The sequence below is a fragment of the Acomys minous genome (assembly GCF_964271855.1).
Source record: "Acomys minous genome assembly, chromosome: 17".
NCBI classification, from domain to species: Eukaryota; Metazoa; Chordata; class Mammalia; order Rodentia; family Muridae; genus Acomys; species Acomys minous.
The window spans coordinates 41,065,727-41,092,375 of NC_140500.1; the positions used below are offsets into that span (position 1 = coordinate 41,065,727).

The 26,649-nt window shown below is 38.9% G+C and overlaps 1 long non-coding RNA gene across 1 annotated transcript; it reads right to left on the bottom strand.

The window, feature by feature from the left end:
• Positions 1 to 3,841: 3,841 nt before the first annotated feature.
• Positions 3,842 to 25,707, bottom strand: LOC311588348. The gene is made up of 3 exons (XR_014776170.1): positions 25,500 to 25,707; positions 25,271 to 25,357; positions 3,842 to 5,266 (listed from the first exon to the last, which is right to left on the bottom strand). It is a non-coding gene; the product is annotated as an uncharacterized lncRNA (long non-coding RNA).
• Between the last annotated feature and the right edge of the window lie 942 nt (positions 25,708 to 26,649).

The following is a 26,649-nucleotide window of genomic DNA, read 5'->3' on the forward strand; positions in this document are numbered from 1 at the left end:
AAATAGCAGTGCTCACAAAGGCAGCAAAAACATTTACATCTGGGAAATGTGGAAAACCTCTGCATTTTCATTGGCACCTGACTTGAAACTTACTGAGAGAAAACCACAGTCCTGGAGCTGAGAGAGGACATTACTGGAAGATATTTGGGAGCTTTGAAACCACAATGGACTTAACATTTTCATCCATGAGCAACAATGCAATTTATGACAAGATCTAAGAGACATCCCTTTCAGAAGAAAAACCCTTCACAAACGTGTTCACAAACATATACATGCAAGTGTACAGCCTGAGTCCACTGATAGGTGGTCAAAGGAACCCGACACCGTCGACTGGGTTCTAAAAGGGCACTTTAGAGGAGAAATAGTATTCTGTGTCCTGAACTAAAATTCATTGCACAAGAACAATGCTCTCTTCAAAGATTCTGGCACATGGACAGATAGAAGGAGCCATCCAAGAACCCTTGATAATAAACATACCGAGACGTTTGCTGTGACCAATAGCACAGAGCTGCAGCATGAATGAAATGTTTGGACCTCAGAACAAAAGCACTTCTTTGCCCGATAGTAAACTCTTGAAACTCAAGTCTTTCAGGGTCTCTGAAGTCTAATTTTTTTTTCTGGTAGTGTTAATATTTTCTCCCTTTTAAATTATAAGCGGTAACTGGATGATACAAGTGACCAACACACTGCAATTGCAGAAGAGACTGTTTGGTTTTCCTGTTTTGTTTTCTTTTTGTAAAAGAGGATCAGATGCTAAGACTTCTCAGAAACATGGAAAAGCATCCTCACAGATCACAACCCATACAGCTTTACTCACGAAAACAGGGACTCTAATCTAAAACCCACTCTGTCCTCGACACAGTTCCCGAACGGCTAATGTGGAAGGTGTATGCAGCTTTTGAACTTGCATTTCTGAGGGGGGATTTTGCATTGACAGTAATTCTGTGCTGCTTTGCTGTTTCTCTTTTGCAGCCACGTTGTAAGAACCACAGCTGAAATTTGGTGGTGGGTAGGTAATCTAGAAGAAGGCTACACACATATCAATCACCTGCTCTGAAGGTTGCTGTATTTAGCTTCTCTCTCTCTCTCTCTCTCTCTCTCTCTCTCTCTCTCTCTCTCTCTCTCTCTCTCTCTTGAAATATTTTCTCTGAATTTTTCTCTCAGGCTGATAGTTGATTTACTATTTGTGAGATGACGATATCTAGATTTAATGTAGTGAGAAAACTAACATTTCATGAATATTAAACGGCACCTCTCGGTTTATCACTCAAGTTTGATCAAGGCTTTGCTGGGGATCTTTGTCTGCTTAGTTTTTATTTTGTTTACTCGCTTGCAGCTTTTCTGAAGAAACCTAGCCTATTACTATTTTTACTTACTTTATAATATTATATTATGTAATATTTATGTGACATAGTTATAAATTGATTACGTATAATGCACTATATATTTACATAAACATATGCAAGGCATGTGGATCGTGCCACCCGGGGAAGAGGCACGGAACTGGTGAGGTGGAACATGTTCAAACCCCAGAAAATCTCAGACTTGACATTGGTAGGAGTAAGAACCCTCCCTCCCACTTCTGAGCCTGCATGTCCTGGTGCATGGAACCTGGCAGCCTTCAGCTCTCCAGATAGTAACATAGGCTGCACCTGGATGTAAACAGATCATCACCAGCATGCCAGCCACCACCAGTGGATTGTATTTACCCCCAAACCCCTCCCAACTCCCCAAGGTTTATATAGTGTTTGTTCATCTTGGAAAGGAGGGACTTGAGGTGCTTCACTAATAAACGCACACAGGCTGATCCAGGGTAGGCCATTTAAGAACCATTGATTCACTTGAGCTGTAACACTTGAAGGACTGGAGAGGGCCTTTTGGACCTTCGGACCTGCCCACCTGGTGGCCTTGCCGGCACTTGTGCTGTTCCCCTTCTGCTCCCTCTTGGCAAAGGGCTATAATCTCCCCACCAAAGAGCTGTAATCCTCCCCAGAGAAGGCCTTTTTCCCTCCCTACCCCAGCTCCCCAGCTGCACGGGAATCCTGCGGACCACACCAGTTCCAGATTGTGCTTCATTCTTCCTGGCTTGGTGGTGATGGTGTGTGTGTGTGTGTGTGTGTGTGTGTGTGTGTGTGTGTGTGTGTGTGTGTGTGTTTGCTCGAGTGGGTGCCTCACACCTTCAATTCCAGCACTTGGTAAGCTGAAGCAAAAGGAAAGCAAGTTTTAGACTTAGATTGGGCTATATAGCAAGACCCTATATCAGGTAAAAATACTGTAGGATGTGCATAATATAAAAGCGGTCAGTGATATGATGAGCAAGACAGTTGTGCTCCTGCCTTCGTCTCTCTTACCATCCAGCTGAAGAGACAACAATACCACCTAAGAAGTTACGAATCCCTGAGTGTGGAATGTGATCATGACTAAGAAATGACTGAGCCAATGAGGGGCTGAAATAGGAGAGAGAGATCTACTTTAAAAGCTATAGGTACAAAGGGTTCTCTAGGGATGTGATGTCTTAAACTCTCCCCAAGAAAGAATATGTAGTCACACAAAGCAATGAGCAGAATGGCAAGCTAAATGGAGTTAAGACTGCGAAAGGTGCCTGAGATAGGAAAAAGACTGGCACAGTGAAAAGCACTAAGACCAGTGAGGGAGGAGATGGGCTTCAGGGAGGGTCAGAAAACCCAGACAGGCTTCAAATGGCTGTCCGTACAAGCGTCGGACCCTCGGGTGAGTGTCAGTCTTGGAGTTTCCATGGACACGTGGGCGTCAACACTGAAGGGTAAAGCCCTGAGGGAATGACACCCAGAGTATATCTGTCCAAGGTGTTGATATCAAGTTCTATGAGTTGGGGACTACATTGAGTGGAATTGCTGATGTGAAGGCTGATGAATGTTTTTTTTCATTTTTGTTTTTGTTTGTTTGGTTGGTTGGTTGGTTTTTGGAGACAGGGTTTCTCTGTGTTATTCTTGGCTGTCCTTGACTCGCTTTGTTGACCAAGCTGGCCCTGGACTCACAGCGATCCACCTGCCTCTTCCCCCTGAGTGCTGGGATTTAAGGCGTGCACCACCGCACACGGCATAACAAATGTTTTCAATCATACTTTGTAGAAAATTTCAATACACAAAGCAAAATAATATTAGTTTGGGAGTAGCATAGAGATCAGTTTCAAAGGACAAAAATTGAAGTCAAGTAAAGCCAAATGACATTACAAAGGAGTACTGAGTCCCCTAGGTCCCTGGGAAGCACACGTGGCAGGCTGAGGTGGCAAGAGTAGAGAAGATCGAGATCAATACGGCAGAGTAGGAGCGGGGACCGTGTTCTTGGTGTTTGCAGACTCCTGTTCAAGACTGCAGAGGGAAATCTTCATCTTCACATTTCGTGGGAAAGAGGAGAAAATTCTACATTTTCACCAGTAAAAGAAAATTGAAGAAGGTTGGAAAATACTCATGTCTGGATATTATGTAACTATTAAATGAGCTTTATTTGCTTAATTGGGCTTTTAGAGACCAACTCTTAAATCCTAGAATTTGGCCCTCACAATGAACGTTGTCATGTTCACAAACTGGTGGCAATCCTTCTGCCTTAGCTTCCCAAATGCTAGAATCACAGATACATGTACCATACCTATCTCCAATGTGATACTTATGAAGAGATTTGGTTGATATTTGAACTGCCGCTTATAATTAACATGGAAAAAAGAAGGGTATAACAGGTTAAAACAATAAACAAAATGTTGATATCTTGATATACATACATTGAAAAAAAGAAAAGACACAAGCAATTATAGACCATGACATTCCATTATGAGATCTACCAGCTTTATTTTAAAAAAATTTTATTTTTCTTATGGGGGGGGCAGGAAGGCTTGCACACACAGCACCCTGAACATGGGTTTGTGTGCACCGTGTGACTGCAGGGGCCCCCAGAGCCCACAAGACGGTGTCAGATTTTCTGAAGCTGGAATTATACGTAGTTGATGATGTGATGTTGGTACTGAGGACCCAGTCAGGGTCTTCTGCAAGAGAAGTGAATGCTCTTAACTGTTGAGCCATTTCTCTAGCCTAAACGCTACCAATTTTAATAGTTGTTATATGCCAGGCATTGTGTTAAGCTGATATTTGTGATCACACCAAGCCTAATACAAATGCCAAGAAATGAAAGCGCTCTCCCTCCCTCTCTCTCTCTCTCTCTCTCTCTCTCTCTCTCTCTGTGTGTGTGTGTGTATGTGTGTGTGTGTGTGTGTGTGTGTGTGCTTTCCGGTGGTCTCCTGGGCTCATGTTATCTATGGTGCACACATAAAAGGATAATTTTCAGCAGTCAGTTCTCTGCTACCATAAAATCTAAAATCCAGGGACGAAACATATGCTGTCAGGCTTGCACCACAAGCCACTTCACCAGCCCAGTCTCTGAGGCTTAATTAACTCCCTTCGGGTCAAAGGCCAGACCGTGGCCGAGTCAAGAGTTAATCACAGACTACTGTCTAAATCAAATTTTTCTTTTCAAAATTTTCCTCTTTTTCAGTATGAAAAGAAAAGAAAAAAACATTGGAATTTAAAAAATGAGTCAAATATGGATTGCACTGAATAGACATAACTCCGCGTTGTGCTGTGTTGGTCAACCGCACAGATCCCTCCTCCAAGCACTTCTGGACTCTGTCATTACTGCCGGCTCTCTGGTCTGTTCTCAATTCATTAAGTGTTCATTTAGCGTTTGCTATGCTGGTGGTATTATTGATTCTCTTCACTCTCAGAATCACAGGGAATGCCAGCTCTCCTCCTCAGCACTCCGCCTTGGATGATGGGAATTGACTAGCGGCGCCAATGCCGGCTCTTCTTTGTTAAATCTTAGTTGCCACCGGAACCTCACAGTTCAAGTAGGCTGGCTGTTTTCTAACTTACCCTCAGCGGATTCTCTTTATTTATGTGAAGAGGCGGTGTCATGGTTTCAATGCACGGTTGTCTCACGATATTCATGTCTCTGCCGAGGAAATAAGAGACATTTTGCGATCCCCAAAGAGGCCAGTATGAATCGAGTCAGTGACAGTGTAGGCCTCTGCTTCTTGCTCCTGGCAACACATTCCTCTCCTTTTTGAATTGTGGGATCTGTGGTTTACACAGGCTTCATTCTTATCTTGTTTTCTGCTTGTGGCTTTACAAGAATTTTCCCAAACTGCTTTCCTATATTAAAATGCTTCTTAAAATGCTTCAATCATTTCTATCTTGATTTCCATTTGTGGTGGTGGTGATTTCTTGAAGTTTCTAACCTAGAAAAAAAAATGAAAATGAAACCATTGCTTTATTTATCCTACATATTTGTAAACATAAACATTTATAAACTGACATTTAAAAACTAATTTTAAAACATTTTTCCCCAAAAATGTTGCTTCTTCTTCTGAGACAGGTTTTGAAAGAGGTTTTCATAGTAGTAATCAAGACTGGCCTAGAACTAGCTTCAAACTCATAGCAATCCTCCTGCCCCTGCCATGCAAATGCTGGAATTATAAGTATGAGTCACCACCCCTGGGTTAGAGAATTTCTAAATGAAATTGCTAAGAATTTCAACATCATTAAACAACTTAAAAAAGCAAAACCATAATGGAAACAAGTCACTAAAGTGTTCCTGTATGCCTGACACTGCAGGATGCTTCGAGGGAAGATGCTGGAATTGAACCTCACGTAACTGCATCTACACACTTAGGGTTTGTGCTTTGCAGGAAATTTGTTATTATATTTATCATAACAAAATTATGAGCTAGTATTATTACTTCTCATTATGTTGCTAATGAGATCAAAAATTGGAGAGCATAGATTTATCTACGGACCCACATCCATAAAAGACAGACCGAGCTCATTCCCACATGGTGTGTAACTTTCACGGTCATAATATACTATAGGATTTAATTGTATCTGTCAAGTAAGAAGGTATTTGTGTCCAGTTACTTTTAAGTAAACTCTGAGCTTGCTGAGTCAGAAGAGTTTCATGGACACCCATGTCAGTCAGCGTAGGCTCTGCTAATAGAAATCTGCCCCTAGATTATTGATCAAAGGCTATAAAAAAGCACAGTGGAAAAGAAGAAAAAGGAGATTTAATTTATTGACTGTCAGTCCCTAAATGCAAATTGATTCAATCACGTCAATCTCCTGATTTTAATAAACCTTCTCTCTACCTCATGCATAAGCAATGGATTTAAACCAGCTGTCTCAGTTGGCTAACAATTATAATCCTTGAATTTGGGAGGCTGAGTTAGAATTTCTGTGAGCAGGAAGCAAGCCTGGGCTATATAGTGAGTCTCAGGCACACTTGGCCTATGAAGTGAGTCTCTGTCTCAAAAATAGTAAACACCTGGACATGGTGGCTCATGCCTTTAATCCCAGCATCAGGAGGCAGAGGCAGGTGAATCACTGTGAGTTCTAGGCCAGCCTGGTCTACAAAGTGAGTCCAGGACAGCCAAGGCTACACAGAGAAACCCTATCTTGAAAAACCAAAAATAAACAAACAAACAGGTTAAATTAGCCCTCTTATGTTCATATAGGACTAGTGTGTAACATGGAATAGTGAACATTGTATGTGATTACATGAAAATGTTTTATTTTGACTAATGTCAAGCTGGACCATTTCAAATTAAATAATGCTTGAAATTAGACACATGAAAGTGTGCTTTAACGACATCCTTATATGGATGACAGAGTACATAGTAAGGTCAAGGCCAGCCTGGGCTATGAAAGGAGTCTGTGTCTCAAAAAAAAAAGCAAATATACAAAGAAACAAGTTAACTTAGCTGTCTCACAATTGTATAATAAGAATGGGTAATATGTAACTCTCACCATCATATGTTGTTACATGAAAAGTATGTTTTATTTTGACAAGTGTTAAGCTGAACCATTTCAAATTCAATAATGCTTGAAACTGTGCATATGAAAGTGGCCTTTATTGACATCCTTGTATGGAGGAAGCAAAGGAGTAGAGTTGTCAAACGGCTATCAAATTTTAAAAGAGTGAGAAACTCTGGTGGGCACTGCAGTTTGTTGACCACAGTTACCACATTCTGAACATTTTGAGAAGATGAAGTGGCCCCAGATGTCCCTTGTATCTCCTTAATCTCCTTTAGCTGTCTTATTGTTTTGGCTAGAACTTAAAGTACTGTATAAAGTATAAAGTATCCTGAATAGATATGGAGAGAGTGGACAGCTTTGTCTGTGATTTTAATGAAATTGGTTTGTTTCTTTCCATTTAGTTTGATATTGCCTATTGGCTTTCTGTATATTGCCTTTATTGAGTTAGATATGAGCCTTTGATCCCTGAACTCTTCAAGACTTTTAACATGAATGGATGTTGAATTTTGTTAAAGGATTTTTGGGCATCTAATGAGATGATCATGTAGTTTTTTTCTCTTTCAGTTTGTTTATATGATAGATTACATTCATGGATTTTCTTATGTTGAACCATCCCTGCATCCTTGGTATGAACTCATTTAATGGTGAATGATGCTTTTGATTTTTTTTTCTTGGATTAAGTGTGCAAGTATTTTTGAATTGACATTCATAAGAGAAATTGGTCTGAAATTCTCTGTCTTTGTTGAGTCTTTGTGTATCTCAGGTGTTATGGTGAATGTGGCCTCATAGAATCAGTTTGGCAATGTCTCTTCTGTTTCTATTTTGTGAAATAGTTTGAGGAGTATTGGTATTAACTCTTCTTCGAAAGTCTGATAGAATTCTTCACTAAAACTACCTGGTCCAGGAATTCTTCTATTTTCTTTCTTTTCAAAATTTTATTTATTCACATTACATTATCCCCTCTCCCTTATCTTCCCATTCCCACCCTCCCTCCATCTTTCTCCCTATTCTCCTCCACTAGACCTCTTTTCCCCACCATATGACCACAAGCTATCAGGTCTCATCTGGATAGCCTGTTTCCCCTTCCTCTGTGTGCCCATACGGCTTCCCCACCAAGGGGAAATGATCAAATTGGGGGCATCAGACTTCATGTCAGAGGCAGTCCCTGCTCTCCCCATCACCTTGGAAAATAAGCTGTTCATTGGCTATATGTGAAAAGGGGGTCTAGGTTTATTTCACGCATTGTCCTTGGTTGGTGCAACAGTTTGTGTAGGTCCCTGGGTCCAGATCTGCCAGCTTTGATGGTCTCCTTGTGGAGCTCCTGAACCCTTTGACTCCTTTCATCCCCCTCCTCTTCCATACCACTTTCAGGGTTCCACACAGAGTTCAGAAGCAAGTCTCAGCACCTGCCCCAAGCCCAAGGTCCTATTTCAATTTAATTGTGTCTTTTAAGGCCTGCTTTGTGGCATATTATGTGGTCAATTTTCAAGAAGGTTCTATGAGGTGCTGAGAAGAAGGAATGTTTTTTGTGTTTGGATGGAATATTCTGTAGGTATCTATTAGGTCCATTTGATATGTAATATCAGTTAGTTTCATTATTCCTCTTTTAGTTTTGACCCAATGAACTGCCCATTAGTTAGAAAGGGGTGTTAAAATCTCCAACTATTAATGTGTGGGCTTAGATATGTGATTTAAGCTTTAGTAATGTTTCTTTGATAAACATGAGTGCCCTTGCATTTGAGGCACAGATGTTCAGAATTGAGATTTCATCTAGACGATTTTTCCTTTGACGAGTATGAAGTGTCCTCCATCTCTTTTGAATAATTTTGGTGGAAAGTCTAATTTATTAGCTATTAGGATGCCTCATCCAGCTTGTTTCTTTTTCCAACCCTTTACTCTGAGGTAATATCCTTGTCGCTGAGGTATGTTTATTGTATGCAGCAGAATTATGGATCCTGTTTTCCCATCGATTCTGTTAGTATGTGTCTTTTCATTGGTGAATTGGGTCCATTAATGTTGAGAGATACTAATAACCAATGATTGTTAATTCCTATCATTTTGATGTTGGTGATGTTAGTAGGTGTGTTTGTGTGTGCATCCATTCTTTTGTTTTTGCTGGTGTGTCATTTTTATTTCCTGTGTTTTCTTTGATTTACTTAGCCTCCTTGGATTGGAGTTTTCATTCTTGTATTTTCTATAGGGCTGGGTTTTGGGGTGGATATTGTTTGAATTTGATTTTGTCTTGTAGCATCTTGTTTTCTCCATTGATGGTGATTGAGAGTTTTGTTCAACATAGTAGTCTAGGTTGGCATCTGTAGTCTCTTAGAGGATGCAAGACATCTGTCCAGGCACTTCCAGCTTTTAAAGTCTCTGTTGAGAAGTCAGGTGTAATTCTGATAGGTCTGCCTTTGTAAGTTACTTTGCCTTTTCCCCTTGCAGCATTTAATATTCTCTCTTAGTTATGTGGGTTTATTGTTTTGAGTATTATGTGATAGGAAGATTTTCTTTTATGGTCCAATATAAGTTGGTATTCTGTATGCTTCTTGTATGTTTATAGGCATCTTTTCCTTTAGGTCAGGGAAATTTTCCTATATGATATTTTTGAAAATATTTTCTGGTCGTTGGTGCTGAGACTCTTCATTTTCTTCTATTTCTATTATTCGTAGGTTAGGTCTTTTCATAGTATCCCAAATTTCCTGGATGTTTTGTGTCAGGAATGTTTTATATTTACTATTTTCTTTGACTAGTATATTAATTTCTTCTATCATATCTTCTATGCCTGATATTCTATCTTTCATCTTTTTAATTCTGTTGGTGAAAATTAGTTATTCAAGACATGGAAATCCTTATTCACTCATTAAAATGTGGCTTTTGTTCTTTAAAGAGCCAAGAGTTATTGCTTATTAAATTTTCAAGCATGTATGTAATTGAATTTCTGGCACAACAGCATTGATGCAAATTTTATAACAATTGTATAAATAACTGTAACACCAAGGCTACTTTAAAAACTCTAGTAAAACACACCAAGTAATTTAAATAGGCTAATATATGTATCAAAGTGAACTTCTTACTTTTCTTTGACTGAACCTACCTTGCCACATAGTATCTTGGTATGGGGATAATTAAAACTGCAAGACATGATTCGCTACCTGGGCATAGGAGAGATGACTCACAGGTTAAGAGCACTTTCTTTTATTCCAAAAGTCCTAAATTCAATTCATAGCAACCACATGTTGGCTCACAACCATCTATAATGAGATCTGGTGCCCGCTTCTGGAATGCAGACACACATGTGGCAGAATACTGTACAAATAATAAAAGATTCCCTACCTGTGTGATCCACCTGGGGCACAGCCAGCAAAGGTGAGCTATGTTTTGTCCCATGGGTTCCATTGCCAGGAACCTTTTCACTTCTAAGAAGGCCTGCTGGACCCCAGGAACATTCAAGTGCACCTAAAATACAGCTACTGGAAGTGAGCAGCAGGCTGTATCCTGAGCCTCCCCGAGGGGTCCTGAACTGAAACATTAACCAACACCAATGACAACCAAATGTGACTTGATGAGTTGGGGTGGGTGATTAGGGGGGCTTCCCTTTTTGAGGAATAGGGCAGGAGGATGGGACGGGGACGTGAGGAGTAATGAGACTACCTCTAATATGGAAAGTGAATAAATAAAGTATAAAAAGAGTAACAATATAAATAATATTAACACTTTATCATGTGCCATCATGTGCTTTATTAACATGAAATGTAATTGTGGTTTTAAAAAGATGTTTTCAAATATAAATGTGAATTAGTATTCCCAGTAATCATAATAAAATTCTCACAATACATTGCTCTCAATTTATACTCATTGAGACCATGATCCCTGAATGATGTGTGCAAGGACACAGGCATTTCTAAACACAAATCTGTGATGAGTCTATTCTTCCATGCTGACATTTAGACGACATTGCTGCCATAGTAACAGTTTCAGGGATGCTTCACTGAGCAACTCTACAGAGTAATATTCATATGTTCTATAAGGAATTTAGTCCCGAGTCGTGTTTGAAAGCTCAAATTGGATGGAGTCGTATGCTGGAGCAATTGTTCAATATTTGCAACTCAAGTGGCTTTACATTTCTTCTTTCAACTATTTAACTATAAGATTCACCATTTAAATTTTTTTTCATTAATTAACATGACAATAACGACTCAGTGTATATTGCATTCCAAATTCATACACTATATAGAGCACTGAGTTTTAGAGGGTGCCATCAGTATTACTACAAATAACAGATTCGTGACAGGACATTGTCCTAAAGTTGTCCCTCTTACCTGACGTTGTCAATTTATGTTCTTTGAAATTGGAAACTACCACCCTGCCTTATATTACTTTGCTTTATATCTTTCTGACAGACTCTGAACTACTTTCATGGCCATCATCAGTATTTCTTCTCCAGCCTATGGCTGGCGGCATCTCCCGAGGGGCTCCTCAGTTCTTTCCTATTTCCTAGATAGTTAGCGAATAACCTCTACATACAATATTGTCTTTGAGACTCATGCCAAAGTTTCATATCTAGTATTGATTATATGTGTTTCTTTTGAAAATGACAAAGTTTCTTTGTATTTGTTTCTCTACCAGTCAGGATAATATTGCTCTCACGTGATTAACAGGATTTGTTTGAGGAATGGGCATATGTAAAGAGTAGGACACCCCCTCACATATACCATTCTTCGTTGTTATAATTGTATGTCATTGTTGTCCCCACCCCCTCTGGAATTAGAGTTGCTGGTAGTTGTGAGCTGCTTGATACAGATGCCAAATCCAAATCCTGGCTCTCTGCAGAAATAACAAGTGCTCTCGACTACTGGTGAACCATCTGCTAGGCCACAACCCCACCCCTTTAACACAAATTATTTTTTGTGTGTGGCAGTTTCTCTCATTGAACCTGGAGCTTACCATTACTTCATCTAGACTGACTAAATAAAAAGTGCCCAAGATCTTCCTATATCTGCCATTCACCCAGTATTGCGTTACAGGTCAGTCAGCCATGCCTAGTTGTCTGCCTTAGACTACAAATTAGCCGGAATTACAGGAATGTGTCACTGTGTTCAGTTTCCATTGATATTTTATTGGAACTTAAATTCTTTGCATACTATGGATCATACCAGCCTTGATGATTATCATATTTTACGTGTCTATATAAGGCTCATAAATAGAAAAATGCCACAAAATTGTGACTGAGTGCAAACTAGCATCCACGTGTTACAGGTTTTGAATTGTATCCTGTTCAAATAACCCTACATAGGGAGCCAGGATGAGTGCAAGTTTCAGCATATCTGCAAACTTAAGTCTCTCAGAGAAGATAAGAATTCATTCAAAGTTGAAATTAACATTATAAAATTCTCCTGCTCCTTTTCATAGCTATTTTTTTCAAACTCCCCACACAACACTTGTCTGTAAAGACTTTTCTGTTTGTTATATTTTACCACCTGCCATTTTTACCATTTCTCTTTTTCTCATTATCATGCATTTTATTTTATTTTAACTCTACTTTTGTGTATGTGTGTGCTACCAGTGAGCATGCCCCAGGGCAAGAGAATATGGAGTCAGCATGGAGGAAGGCTCTGTCTTCCACTTCCCTCTTGAGAAAGTATAGATTTCAGTTCCAGTTTCTTGAGTCTTGCAACAAAAAGTTAGACAAAGAAATGGAGACTATTTGTTAAGACAGGGAAAGGCCCCCCAAGAGAGTAGAAATTGGCTAGAGAGCTGGGAAAAGCCTGAGGCTTGAAAGCCCTGGACACCAAGACTTGTATAACTCATTTGCATAGCACCTGCCTTCTTCCACATTTGTTGACAGCACTATTTTCTTGTACATGTTCTGTCTCTTATCTGTAGCCCCAATGGGAAGGAATTTACACTCTTTCTCCCAACTAGTTTTTTAAAAATACATTCATCTAGCTGCTTCTCTCTCCCTGTGTTCTGCCCTCCTGCCACATATACTGATTCATTTATTACTTGCACAGCTTTCACTGTGTCCCCACACAGAATGAAGCACATTGCAGATGCATGGTAAGTTGAAAGAACACCTGCAATGCATATGATTACGTTTTCTTCAAACCTGTGGAGCCTAGAAAAGCTAAATCGTCTTATAGAGCTGAAGGAGGTGACTATGTATACTACATGCTGAGACAATCACTCTGAAAATACTGGATATAATCCTGTTTAACTTAATTGCTTTATAATTCTACCAAACTTTCATCTGGAATGACTGTTGATATCAAATCTCATTATGATAGCGATGACATTCCAAAAGAAAGTTTTCAGGTTTTGGTGAGAGTTTACTCAAAGTGCAAAAAGATTACAGGACTGAATTCCTATCTCAACAGCTATGGAAGATGTGCTTTGAAATCTTTTAATCCGTCTTAATTTCTATCTCCACCTGACTTCATCTTCTGTGGATGTTAAGTGTAAACATAAAATATTAATCCACGCAAAAAGTTGGTAGAATAAGCTTGGGCTCATAAATAGAACAGTTTCCCTCTTCCCTCTTGTTGCCTTCCCACTTCTCACTCATCCTCCCCAGAGGCAGGCCGCAGAAGCTAGAATTGCTCTTCCATCAAACAGATATTAGAATATCAAATTCTTGTTCCCTCAAAGCTAGCAATAAAAATGTTACTGTAGATTTTGTGTGTGTGTGTGTGTGTGTGTGTGTGTGTGTGTGTGTGTATGTGTGTGTGTGTGTGTGTGTGTGTGTGTGTGTGTGTGTGTGTATGTTTGTGTGTGTTAGGAAGCCACAAAGACAATCTCTGGCCTACCTTATTTGATTGTGAGACATAAGACCTCCATTTTAGAAAGGGCCCTCCCTCCAACGGAAAATGAATACTACATAGAAAGGAAAAAGGAGACTCTGATCAGCCAGGCCTTCCTGCCACCCACCCACATGCAGACAATTAGTATTTGATCATCTTTATAGGCAACTATCTTTGCCTCATCAATACACATAGATAACTTATCCTGGATCTTTGATCTTTCAACCAAAAGATATCTATGCCACAAAATGTAATGAACAAATTTCTTATGCTTTTCTCCCCCTCCTTTCCCTTTTATTTCTCCTCCTCCCCTTCTTCATCCTAGTCTGTCTTTTTCTTTCATACTGGGGAATGACTCAGGATCTTATGCGTGCTAGCTTTACCTCCTAAGTACCTGGGATTGCAGCTATGAACCACCACACCCAGCGTCTTATGCTTTTCTCATATTAATTCATCTTTTGTTATGTGGAAATCAGCCATAATTCTTTATGATAATCAAAACAGGACTCCTCCTCTTTAAAAGCCTGTAGCTTCCATAATTATATATTATCTATGAAGGTTAAACAGAAACAAGAAATTCAGCAGCAGTGTTTAAAAGGAGACATACCAGAGTTTACCAGGAGTCAAGTTTTCTTTACTAGGCCATTTAATCTCCACATCTTAGTATGCTAATTGCTTCCATGGGACTGTTCGTACCTTGATTTTTCCACTCACACCCTTATAGTTCAGATTGCTGTTTTTCAAGCCCTGGATTAGTTACCATTCAAATGAAATATTTAGGCTACCCAGTTAAGGCTTTATAAGTCAACTCCTTTGGGGTTATGTGTTATCATTTAGGCATTTTCAGAGTCCAGATGTAGCGTCATGCCTGGGGTGGAAGAGTCCCCAGATAGAGCATTTTACCAGGTGTGGGAAGAAGGCTTTGCTCTCCTGGTTATCTTGCAAAACAGCTTTTGATTCTGCTGAACACAGACTGATCTTCCCCTCCCCTTCACTTCAAACCCTGAGAACAAAGAAACTGCTCCTGAGAGAGATTAGGTATTCAGCAGTGTTTGAGATGATTAAAAAGGAAGAAAAAATATTCCTTGTGGACTTTTACAAGGATTTCTCCTCCCTGCTGGTGGAAAGAAGTTTTGGTCAACATTCTGCCACCAGACCTGAGGTTGCAGTGATCCTGAACAGAGCATAACCAAGTAAAATAAAGACTTCTCCATGACAACAATAACCTGAGATATGTTTTCCAGGCTGTGCAATCTCATTTCTCTATGTGGAGGGCACAAGTTGCTTTTGATCTAACAAATTCACAGTATAGCTTCAGGGAACTCTTGTGTTTTGGTATGTATGGACCATCATCTGGCTGTGTGGATGATCAACTCTGAATCAAGTCTCATTCTTAAAATTGTTTCGGAAGCAATGTTTACTTGAGATGAGTGTTTGGGAAAGAGAGAAGGAGAGGTATATGGCCTTTCAGAAATGTGGGCTTTGAGGCTATTTTGTCGGTGACACTGATTTATACCATTTTGGGGATATTTTTTTCATTACTGAGAACATAGCACACACAATATCTTCATAAAGGAATCACAGTAGTAATTTCATGTTTACTGGCAGGGGTATGTCCTGAGAGAGGTGACATTAGCAAATCTCATTTATATATATACACTATATATATAGTGTAGATTCACACACACACCTAGGCAACAAAGTCATGTCTTACCTGGACTGTAAGTAAAACCCATTATTTCTGTTTTTAATTTCTTTTCTCTTTCCAAGACAATTTTCATTAAAGATGAAGACTCAAACAAGACATTAGTATTAGTCTTGGCTTACAACATCATTTATGTCACTGTCTGTCTTCCTCTTCCACATCTTGTCTCTCTTGAAATTTCTTCAATTGCAATGGCAGTCAAAGGGCTGCCACCTTTTTTTGATCACAATGCTTTCTTCTGGATACCTCCTGAAAGACATGTGTCAGCCTAGCTTACAGTTGATGGTTTCTATTTAATAAGTATAAGCAAAGTGTTTATGTTAAAGTACTAATAAATTATAGTCCAATAAATACATGAGCAAGTAGAATGTTCCCTAGTCATCATTGTCAAGCACTATGTATTGTACCTGATTGTATATCCTAAATTTTATGGACCATCAACACAGTTGGTCTGTTTATACCAACATCACTATAAACACGAAAGTAACACGTTATTCTACAGAGTGATAAGAGCCTTATCAATAGGCAATGAGAATTTCTCAGCCATCTTAAGTCTTATGGGACCATGATTGTATGAAGCATGGGGTATGGTGCATGGTTTAACCCATAAGGACACTATTGGTAAGAGCTAATTCTTAAACTGGGTGTATTGCATTCTCCAAAGCTTTCAAAATTTCTCTAAAAGTAAATGCAAACTTGGAAACTTTAAACAACAACCTTTTTTTTTTACAAGTTTGGAGGATGGAAATAGAATATTAAGGAATTGACAAGGTTGTGTTCTCTCTGAAGCCAGTGGTTCTCATCCTGTGGATTGCAATCCCTTTAGGTCACATATTAAATATCCTGCATATCATATATTTACATTATTATTAATAAAAATAGAAAAATTACAATGAAGTATACAGCAAAATAATTTTATGGATGGAGGGGTTTCCATAATATAAGTAACAGTTTTAAAGAGACACATCATCACAAAGATTGAGAACCACTGCTCTAAAGACTGTAGAAGATTCCATCTGGCACACATGCCTTCTAGACGATAGTAATATGCCAACAAAATACAATGGTAAGCAGGTGTAGTTAACAGTTACAGGCAATCCCATTTAAAAGAAGGGAAAAGATGAAAGAAAGAATATGTTTAGTGCTTCCAAGACTTCAAAATACAGTGGGAGAAATTCTGTTTAGGTTTCAGGAATTGAATACAATCCTGTGTTGTTTTAAGCTATGATCTCTGGGTCTGGCCTTAGAGTTCTTTTTTATTTATTTTAGTTTTAGCTTTAAACAATATGTTTAGAAAGTTGGTAGTTATTTACAGTCTCTTTCTTGACAGTAGGATGCAAGATGTTTTACAACACGTCTTTATTATGTTCATTATTTATCTCTTATGGCTTTTTTTTAAATGCTAGAATAGTCTCAGAACCTGTTTTTCTCCCGTGTGTGCCATGAGGACTCAGCATTATAATAAGGCATCCTTTGTGGATGGTCAAGTATATCTTTATCTGTGGTCCTAGTTTCTGTTGAGACATTCAGTGGATTCATGCATCACATAACTGTAATTTGTAGTTAATTTGCTGTCCAGCCACACTGTTGTTCCTCTAAGAGCATGATTTCCTACAGTGAATTCTTATCTTAGCCTTTCCACTTTGATGTGGAATAAACATCTGGATCCTTGCTCTTTTGAGGCTGAGGTAGGAGAATCACAAGTTGCAACTTGTGAGTTATAATGTGACTTCTAGGCTAGCCTACATAAAGAGATCCTGTACTAAAAATGTTAAACAACACGCTTCTGGATACAACTGAGTGATGGGATGCTTGCTTATCTTATGAGATGCCCTGGGTTCAGTCACCATTATAATATATATTATATACAATAATTTATTATATTCATACAGCATATATAATTTATTAGTATATATTTATATAAACATGTTTATATAAACATATATAAACATAAATATATTCTTATTTAATATATCTATATAATATAATACACACACATATATATGTATATACATATGAATAAGAAGAAAAAGGAAGGGAGGAAAGGATGAATGGAGAGAGGGAGGAAAAAATGAGAAATAGCCTTCACTTTCTTTTTTTTTGCAATGTGGATACAAGATAAATTCCTGAAGTTATTCGGGATTGGCTCTATTCAGCTTCCTTTCTCAGTTTATTCCTTTCTTCCCATATTTACATTACACTCATAAATATTCATGTTAATAGTTCACATATTTTCCTTTTTGCACAATAGAAAATTTCAACCAAACTTTCTACCTTTCTACAATACAGACTCTTTTTCTCTTTAGTTTTTAATCATAATAGAGTCTTCCTTTGCTCCTGTCTCTTTATTCACAGTATTTCTGACATTCTCACTTCTTTCTTTAGTACTAACATTTGGTTAGCACAAAAAAAGAAAAAAAAGTCTCATTATAAGGTTTTAAAGCAGCCCTTTGTTCCTATTTGCCTCCCCACTTTTACCTGTCTTCTCTTGGCACTCATATGTGCAGCAACACTGCCTTCAGGGTAACATACACACTCTCCAATACTATAAAAGGAATCCTCCTTTTCTCATTTCCTTATGATTCCTCAGAAGAATCTTTTTCACAGTCCACATTTCCACCAAGAGTCTTTTCAAGAAAATATAGCCACTTGCTACCTTACTTTCCCAAGATCTATACATTATTACTTGGTTGCAAAGCAATGTCCACATTTCTAGGAATTTACTGATGTAGAAATTAAAAATATGTTTTAAATTCCAATTGCTGCCATGAGAAATGACGATGACTTGAAATAATAAATACTCATAAATTCCTAATTCTGGAGACCTGGAACCTGAAACCGAGTTATCAGAGTTGACATCACATTGAAAACCTGCAGGTTATGTTCACACAGAAGACTCCAGCAAGAATCTGATGTCTGTTTCTTTCTGCTGTTGTTGAATGTTTGGCTGTAGTCTGACAATCTGTGACCTTACCTTGTCTTCAGGTCTCCTGCTATTCAGTGTGTTTGTGTCCGTATTCCTTTTTACTCTTTCTTTTAAACAGAGGAAAGGGATGTAGGCTAGCTGGATGAGACCTGATAGGCTATGGTCATATGGTGGAGGAGGAGGTCCCTTCTAGGGGAGGAAAATAGAGCAGAGGGGGGAAGGAAGGTGGGAACAGGAAGATACAAGAAAAAGGATAACAATTTGGATATAATCTGAATAAATTATAATATTTTAATAAAAAAATAAATGGTAAGAATCAGAAAAAAAAACCAAGTTCACTCTACTAAACTATCACCTCTCTTGTCTACAGTGCTTCTGACATTGAGCCTTAATTAAGAGAGAAGAACAAGGGTTGGGGAGACAGCCTAGCTTATAAAGCACTTGTGAAAGCATGTGGACCTGAGAGTAGAACTATAAAACCCACATGAAAGCTGGACAGATGCTGTCTATAATGGCCAGAGTTAGGAGGCAGAGTCAGGGCATCCCTGTAGCAAGATGGCTAACTAGACGTGTCAGAGTCGGTAAGTTACTGCTCCAGCAAGAGACTCTGCCTTAGTAAATAGGTAGTAATCATGGACATACGCAACATCAAGTTTGGGACATATGCTTGAAGAAATATGTCCATGGGGGACCTGCAAACACATGATTGCCTGCAAACATAGTAACACATGTGCATGTATGTGCATGCATGAGTGTACATACACAAGCATGTGCACACACATGCACACACAGACACAGACACACACACACTATTAAAGTGGTACATATGCAACCTAGTCACTTGTTTCATCACAACCTATGCCTACACTCTTTCCCTGAGTATACATCATCCTTTAAAAGCAGCTCTAAAGAATCTGATACACATGTAGATACATTCAAGGTCAATATGGAATTTAGGAATCCAAATGTCTATTCATTCTCACTCTTGGCCTGAGGCTCCTTATAGTGTGATAGTGGTATGAAATTCAAACAGTGGGACAATGCATATGAGACAGATAGCATTTGTCTCCTGTTACTAACCTATATCTACATCTCTCTGGATCCCCTTTGAGGAAGACAAATGAACAAAGATGGAGTTCCTTGGCCAAAGAGAAGGAAAGAAGCTCAATGTACTTAAATGCATAAGACAGAAGAAGAAGAAGAAGAAGAAGAAGAAGAAGAAGAAGAAGAAGAAGAAGAAGAAGAAGAAGAAGAAGAAGAAGAAAAGTGGTTGGAAAGGATGCAACACAGGAGAAAAGGTCAAGTATCTGCAATGGAGGAAGCTCCTAAGGAAGAATGTCCGGTAGTCTTGAAGAAAAGCATGTTCTATGTGTTGATGTAGGCGTTTGTCTCAGTAGAGCTCAAAGATGGCATTTCAAGTTGATGCGATAGTGAGATGTTCCCAAAATATCAAGTTATTTTCTTATTTTGGATGCCGTTTTCTTGTGGTTTTTCCCTCCTGACCCCCAAATCCTGGAATAATGACTCACGAGACTCAAGATATTATTTAAAATATCTTGGCCATACCGGTGGATTTATTCCTGACTAGATCATAATTTAAAATAAACATTTAGTTTAATCTACATTCTGCCACGTGGCTGGTTACCTCTGCTTAGGTAATATGTGTCTTGCCAGCTGGTTGTCCCATGCCTGGCACTATCCCAGAATCATTTATGCATGCTGGATTTCCCATCTCCTATTTCCTGTCTAAGCTATAGGTCATCAGATTTTTTTATTATTGACAGGTGTTACATCCACACAATACACAAGACATTTTCCCAACATTTTTATTTAGGTTATTCTTTTCCTCTTTGAGTTGAGTTCTCACTGCCCAGACAGGCTTCAAATTTTCTTTGTTGCTGAGGATGGTGTTTCCTAACTCTTGCTCTTAAGTGTTGAGATATAATGCTAAGCAAACACCACTTTGTCTGGCTTTTGTACTTTATCAAATAAGATGTATCCATTATCATGTATATTCCAAACAATAACATTATAATTGGTATATGACTTTGTGTCAAGCTATGTATGTGTATGTATGTGTGTGATACATTGTGAGTATGTGAAGTATCATGCTATCAAAAACACCAAATTTTGGAAAATGAAGCTTCATAAGGCTTTTCTCAGAAATAAACACTATTAACGATTTATAGCTACTTGTTCATATTTTGTTATTAGGTTTTTCTTGTTTTTGTTTGTTTGTTTGAAGTTATGGTTAGCAGGTTCCAATGCAGAGTTTTCTGTTTACTAAAAAGCTGTGACTCCTCAACGAGAAAGTTAAGATGGGTCTGACATGGTGTTGTTACCTGCAACCAGGTGACCCAGCTCCATGGCTTGGTTTACACAGACTTCTTAGAAGACCTGGGGTAAAAATGACCTGAAGGAATTTGTGTGACATAGCTTCCTGCATTTCTGTGTAACACTTGAGCCATTTGCTGTGGGGGTTGTTTTTGACAAGAGATCCATTGGCTGATCAAACAGAACATCTCAGGGGAAAGTAAGCGACCGCCCATGACTCTCATAACAAAATGAACAAAAATATTCTATAAACACTTCTCAGATAAGTGACCCTTCAGAATATTATTTTAATTGTAGTATAGTTTCTTTTTCCACAGAAGTGTATGCTTATCCATTCAATAATTCTTTATAATTGATGTTTAGAATGTTTTTTATTCTACAACCTTAATTTGAATTGCTCAGGGTTGAGTTTGAGGTATAGGGTTCACAGAAGTTACTAAATATTGTTATATTCTTCCCTTCAGTGTACTCTGGCTTATTGGACAAACAAATCAGCATGCACATACACATACATTCATGTGCAGAACCATACACACAAACTCCTCTTCAGAGCATATAAAATATATGAAACAGAATGGAGAACTTGAAACGCATATAGAGTTGAGTGATCAAAGTCAGTGGCTTCTAGGATGCCGTCTAAGTTTCTTCCTCTAAGCTGTTATTGATAAGAACTCACTATGCCAGCCAAGGTAATAAGTTTTTCAGGTAACTGTCTCATAGAACTCTCACAAGTTTATGAGGAAACATCTACTATCAACACCCTGTTGGAGTATGACTTGAAGCAGACAAGAGTAAATACTTTGATCAAGATTATATAGCTGCTAACAGGCACATTTTACAAGAAGTCTGCTGTATGGACATATATTTTACAGCACAATTAATTATGGATTTGAGAAGCAACTTTTAGTCACTGATCCTTATTCTGCTAATAAATACATCATAGCATGGTAGCATAGGACATAGCTTAACAGTATAGAATCCATAACACCATTATTTGAATTCCCGCTCAGGTCTGGCCCAATCTATGGCTGTGACTTGAAAGACTATTGACTTCTCTGTGCCTGTTTGCTTCTGAAAAACTCGACTGTTATAACTGATTACTTATAAAAATTGGACGAGGTAAATAAAAATATGTTCTTATAATTAATACTTCAAAAAAAGCTAGCTAGTATCAAAAATGATAACAATTAAAAAAAACATTAAAAATGAACAGAGAGTGGTGGCACATGTGTTATTCTAGCAGTTGGGATGTGGAGGCAGGCACACCAGACATTCAAGGTCCACATGGGCTACTGAGAGAGTTGCAGGTCACCCTACATTACATGCAACTCTAAAACAAACCAATTAACAGCAAAGTAGAAGCATTCAATCTTCAGGAGAGATCTAAAGAAGGAGAACTGTATTGGTACATACGTCCAATTGGGTAACCTCTGTTAACACTCAGAGCTCAGGGAAAATTAGAAAATACTAAAGAAATCAAACTGTCTTTGATACTGAGAATTGCACACAGGGCCTCATCCATGTTAAGTGTCTGTTTTACCGATGAACTATGTCTCTAGCCCGGAAATTAAGTTTTGACTCTTAGATATCATAAAGTAGCCATTCAGTCTTCTACTTGCTCTCATATTAAGTGCAGTCAATTGATATAAAAGAATGGGAGGATCTCTCTTGTAGCAATAAGACATCTCTCTGTAGAGTATTTGTCTAGCATAAGTGAGGTAGGGGAGAGGTGGCATAATAAGCAGGTGAAAAAGTCGACAGGCCTGTTCCAGAGATGGCCTAGTTTATGAAGACAGAGACTTGAATGGAAAACAATGACCTAGTATTCTTCCAAATCAACTCTGAAAATTAGTTCAACCTGAGAAACTTGGCTCATCCTAAATACAGTCTCCTTAGCACTTCCAGTAAAACAGAAGCTGGAGGGTCCAGGATGAATATGCTTCATCCTTAAAAGGAGCCCCACAGAGACACCATCAAGGCCTGTAGATCTGGACCCAGGGGGGCCTACACAAACCGATGCACCAACAAGGACCGTGCATGTAGAGAAACTAGACCCCTTGTTCAGATATAGTCAATGGACAACTCATTCTCCAAGATTGTTGAGCGGGGTTGAGTGGGGAAGTTCTCTGAGGTGAACTCCGTTGCTCATGATTTGATCACTTCCCCTTGGTGGGGAGGCCCTGAGGGCACATAGAGGAAGGAGAAGCAGGCTATCCAGATGAGACCTGATAGGCTGTGTTCAGACAGGAGGGAAGGAGCCTCCACCTATCAGAGTTCTACGGGAGGGGCATTGGGCAGAAGAGGGAGGGAGGGTGAAAATGGGAAGATGAAAGCTAGGTTAGGGGATAACAATTAGGATGTACGAGGAATAAATTATTTTTTTTAATGGATATTGGTCCAAGCACAGCAAACATAGAGTCAAGGGAGGTTATGGAAACAGAATTGAGTGACTTGCACAAAGTGCTCAAACCCTGGTTTCCAAACAGTTTTTTGGAAGTTTTTTTTATCCTATCATTTATGTGTTTGTGCATGGGTGTCTGTCTGTGTGTGTGTGTGTGTATGCATGTGTTTCTATGTGTGTCTGTGTGTCTGTATATGTATGTGTGTCTGTGAATGCAAGTGCATCTGTGTATATATGTATACATGATGTGTGTGTTTCTGTGTATGTGTGCCTTTCTATCAGTGTGTAAATGCATTTCTCTGTGTGTGTTTATGCATGTATGTTCATGCAAAAGCATATGTATATATTTCCAGGAGTGTGTTACATGTACACAAATGAGTACACATTTACATTAGTGGATATTTATTGCATAAATATGTGTGTGGATATATACATGATATGCATGTATATATTCATAAACATTTGAATATATATTTCATCCACTATACTCTATCAACTCTATCCCTACTTACAGCTCTGTTGCATAATTTATGTCATGAATAAATGATAGTATCTGTAGAGGAAGTTTAAGTTAATTTACATCAAGTTCCTTCTTAGATGAATTTAGCAGTATTTCACAGCTACCCTGAAAGCTGTGGGAATAGAGCTGTGGTTGTTTTGTTTGTTGACTTTGTTTTGCTGAGGCAGTGCTGAGCTATGAAGATGCTTTCAAAAAAGCACATCTCAACAAGCAAATCAAAAGGAATTGTAACTGAGGTCTGCGTCTTGGACAGGCTTTCCCTCTGCTCTTTGTCGCTGCCTAAGACTAGCCGTGCTGTGGTGTTTCAGACAAAGAGCTCAGAAGAGAAAGGCAATAAGATTCTTCTTGCCTGTTTATACACAGTGTGCTGACAGTGCCCTTCTGCTTTCCCTGTCACAGTGGCTCACTGTGATGAAAGGAAAAACATGTTATCCTTCCCCATTCGCAGAAGAAGCAAAGAGCTATGGTTTCCAAGCCATCTATGTTTCCTTAGTTAAAATTGTTAATTCCATATAAGGTCAGGTTAACATTTCCTTTTAATATTTCATTTTTGTAGATAATACGCCAAGCTCAGGGGACAATAGAATAAGGGCCCTTATCTAATACCTTCATCTTTAAAACTCCCTGTATGTGGAAGCCAGACGGCCATTCAGGTCGGCTGCTGAAATGTGATTTCTCTGTATGTGGTCACTCTGCCTTCCCCTCATCATGCCAGTGTGTAGGACAGGGAGGGGTCTCCCATGCTTGTTTTGATCTTCATTGTAAGAGGATGCTGTGCTTCTGCTTATTGCCCGTGTGAGCCTCATCACCAGGCAATAAGATGAGGAGCTTAACCGAAGATTAATATGTTCACTCGAATCATCTGTGTGTCATTTGTTAGGTGCTCATATGCAACCCACTAGAAAACATGAGCGTTCTGCTCTTCCACACCTACAGCACCTGGCGTGTAAGAAAAGACAGACAGGAGGAAAACAGGAATTTACTCTTTACATGTCCCTTTGGTGCCATTGTTCCTTTAAATTTTTCTTTTTCTTTCTTTTCTTTTGTTCTTTCTCTCTTTTTTTTTTTTGCCCCAAATGACTCTTTTTTTCAACTCATATATATCCTAGAATACTCATATATATCCTAAAAAAATTGTGTATTAAAATATCTTTCAGTTGTTATTATTCAAACAATATAAATGTAACACTTTTATTTAAACATAGTAGTTTATTCCTTCCCCCATTCAAATATAAGATGGAAGTCACACTTTGAGAAACAAGCAGATTTGACAATCTTTAAGCAACATTAATAGTAATAAAGAATAGTAACAGAGAGTAGCTACCATATAAATATTGTCTATATATATGGCGTGGGCTCACTTACTTTAATTCTTATAGTAAATCCTTTTGGGGTAAATAATTATGTTTCAGAATTTATTAAAAGGAAATGGATGTTCCACACAGTAATGAAACTGTTCCAAGGAAGAAATTAAAAATATTAAAAGTCAATACTAGAGATATGCGTCAGAGATTAAGGGCTCTAACTCCATCCAAAGGACCTGGTTTCAATTCTTAGCCCCCACATCAGAGCTAACTACCATCTGTTACCCCAGGATCCAGTGCCCTTGCCTGGCCTTTGCGGGCAACAGGCATACAAGAGATGCACAGATACACATGCAAACGAAATATCCACACACGTAAGAAATAATAGACAAAAATCTTTTTTTTTTTAAAAAGTCTATATTTGGGGAGTTCTTTTGTGCTGAGATTTACCTTGTTTGGGTTTCACTGTGATCCTGTGAGACACGCTCTGCTTCCTTCTTTCGGAGGAGGAAGCAGATGGATTTCTCAGCAATGCAGCTATCATGGAGAAATGTCAGAATTTAGTCCCAGTTGTCATCCATCCTATACTGGCAACAGGTGCTTGGGTCTGACAGAATTTGCATAATTCCCAGCATAGCATACTCCCCCACGGGGACACGTGCAGAAGCTTTGCACATACCTCAGCCTTGCTCTGCCTTTGGTACAGCTGAAGAAACCGCACGCCAAAACCCATGGCTTCAAAGCTCACAGTTAGACTAGGATTTTAAGGCACACAGAGGGACAGAGGCCTTAAAAAGACGCAAGGAGAACCGGCTTGGAGGCACCTGTGGAACGTCAATGCTCCAGAGTCTGAGGTAGCGGGAGTGAGACTCCAAGGTCAGCGAGTCCTACACAGTGGGTTCCAATATAGCCTGAGGCACACAGTAACAACAAGCCACACAAATAAGCAACATGCAACCAACCAACAAAAATATCCTTGCTCCCAAGTTAAAGTGATAGAAAAATTCCACAGTGTCAGTAAACTGACCAAGTGAACTTGCTCAGATCACCAAGCACTTCCGAGCAGCCTGTACACAGTACAAGAGTTTGTTTATATAAATATGGCAGCAAGCCTCCCGGCTCCAAGGGCAGCGGAAGGTTAGCAATTGACCTTTTGCCTCCTTTCAGGAAACGCTGAGGAGTGTGGAACGTTTCCAGCTTGGGAAGAACAGGATCCACAAAGTGCTATTTGTTTTCTTCTGTTTGATGCCCCTAGTTGAAGCACTTTCTCAACACTGAAGCGCAGACCTGTCATTTACCCACGGTCCCATTCTCATGTCTGAATCCCACTGGCCTACTTCAAAGGCAGGGGGATACACCCGCAGCTTCTGAATGGATTCCCTCAACAATGCCGCACCAATTGACTCACGTTTAAAAATACACTTTGATCGACCCATCTCTTTGTACGCTGAAGCTGGAAGCAATAGCAGAGGCTACTGGAAAGAAACTCGGCTTCTATGGCCAGATAATGTTGACTTAATAATAAAACATATTCCCTAGCTCTTTTGTAGGAAGGTGCACATGTCCCTTCAAGACTGATGCTTCTCAGTTTCTCAGTTACCTAGGAACAGGTGTTCCCAATTAAATTCTGTGAACCACATTCATTATATGAGCAGGTAACTCGCCTTTGTGAGCCTTTTTTTTTTTTTATTTTAATGCTAGTTTAGTCACCACAATTGATGAAATTGAAATGGTGCTTAGAAATAGTGTAGTAAAAAAATAATTTATTTTTGTATAGAATTCTCAGATGAACAATTGAAGTAATGTTCTATAATTTAGAATTAAAACAA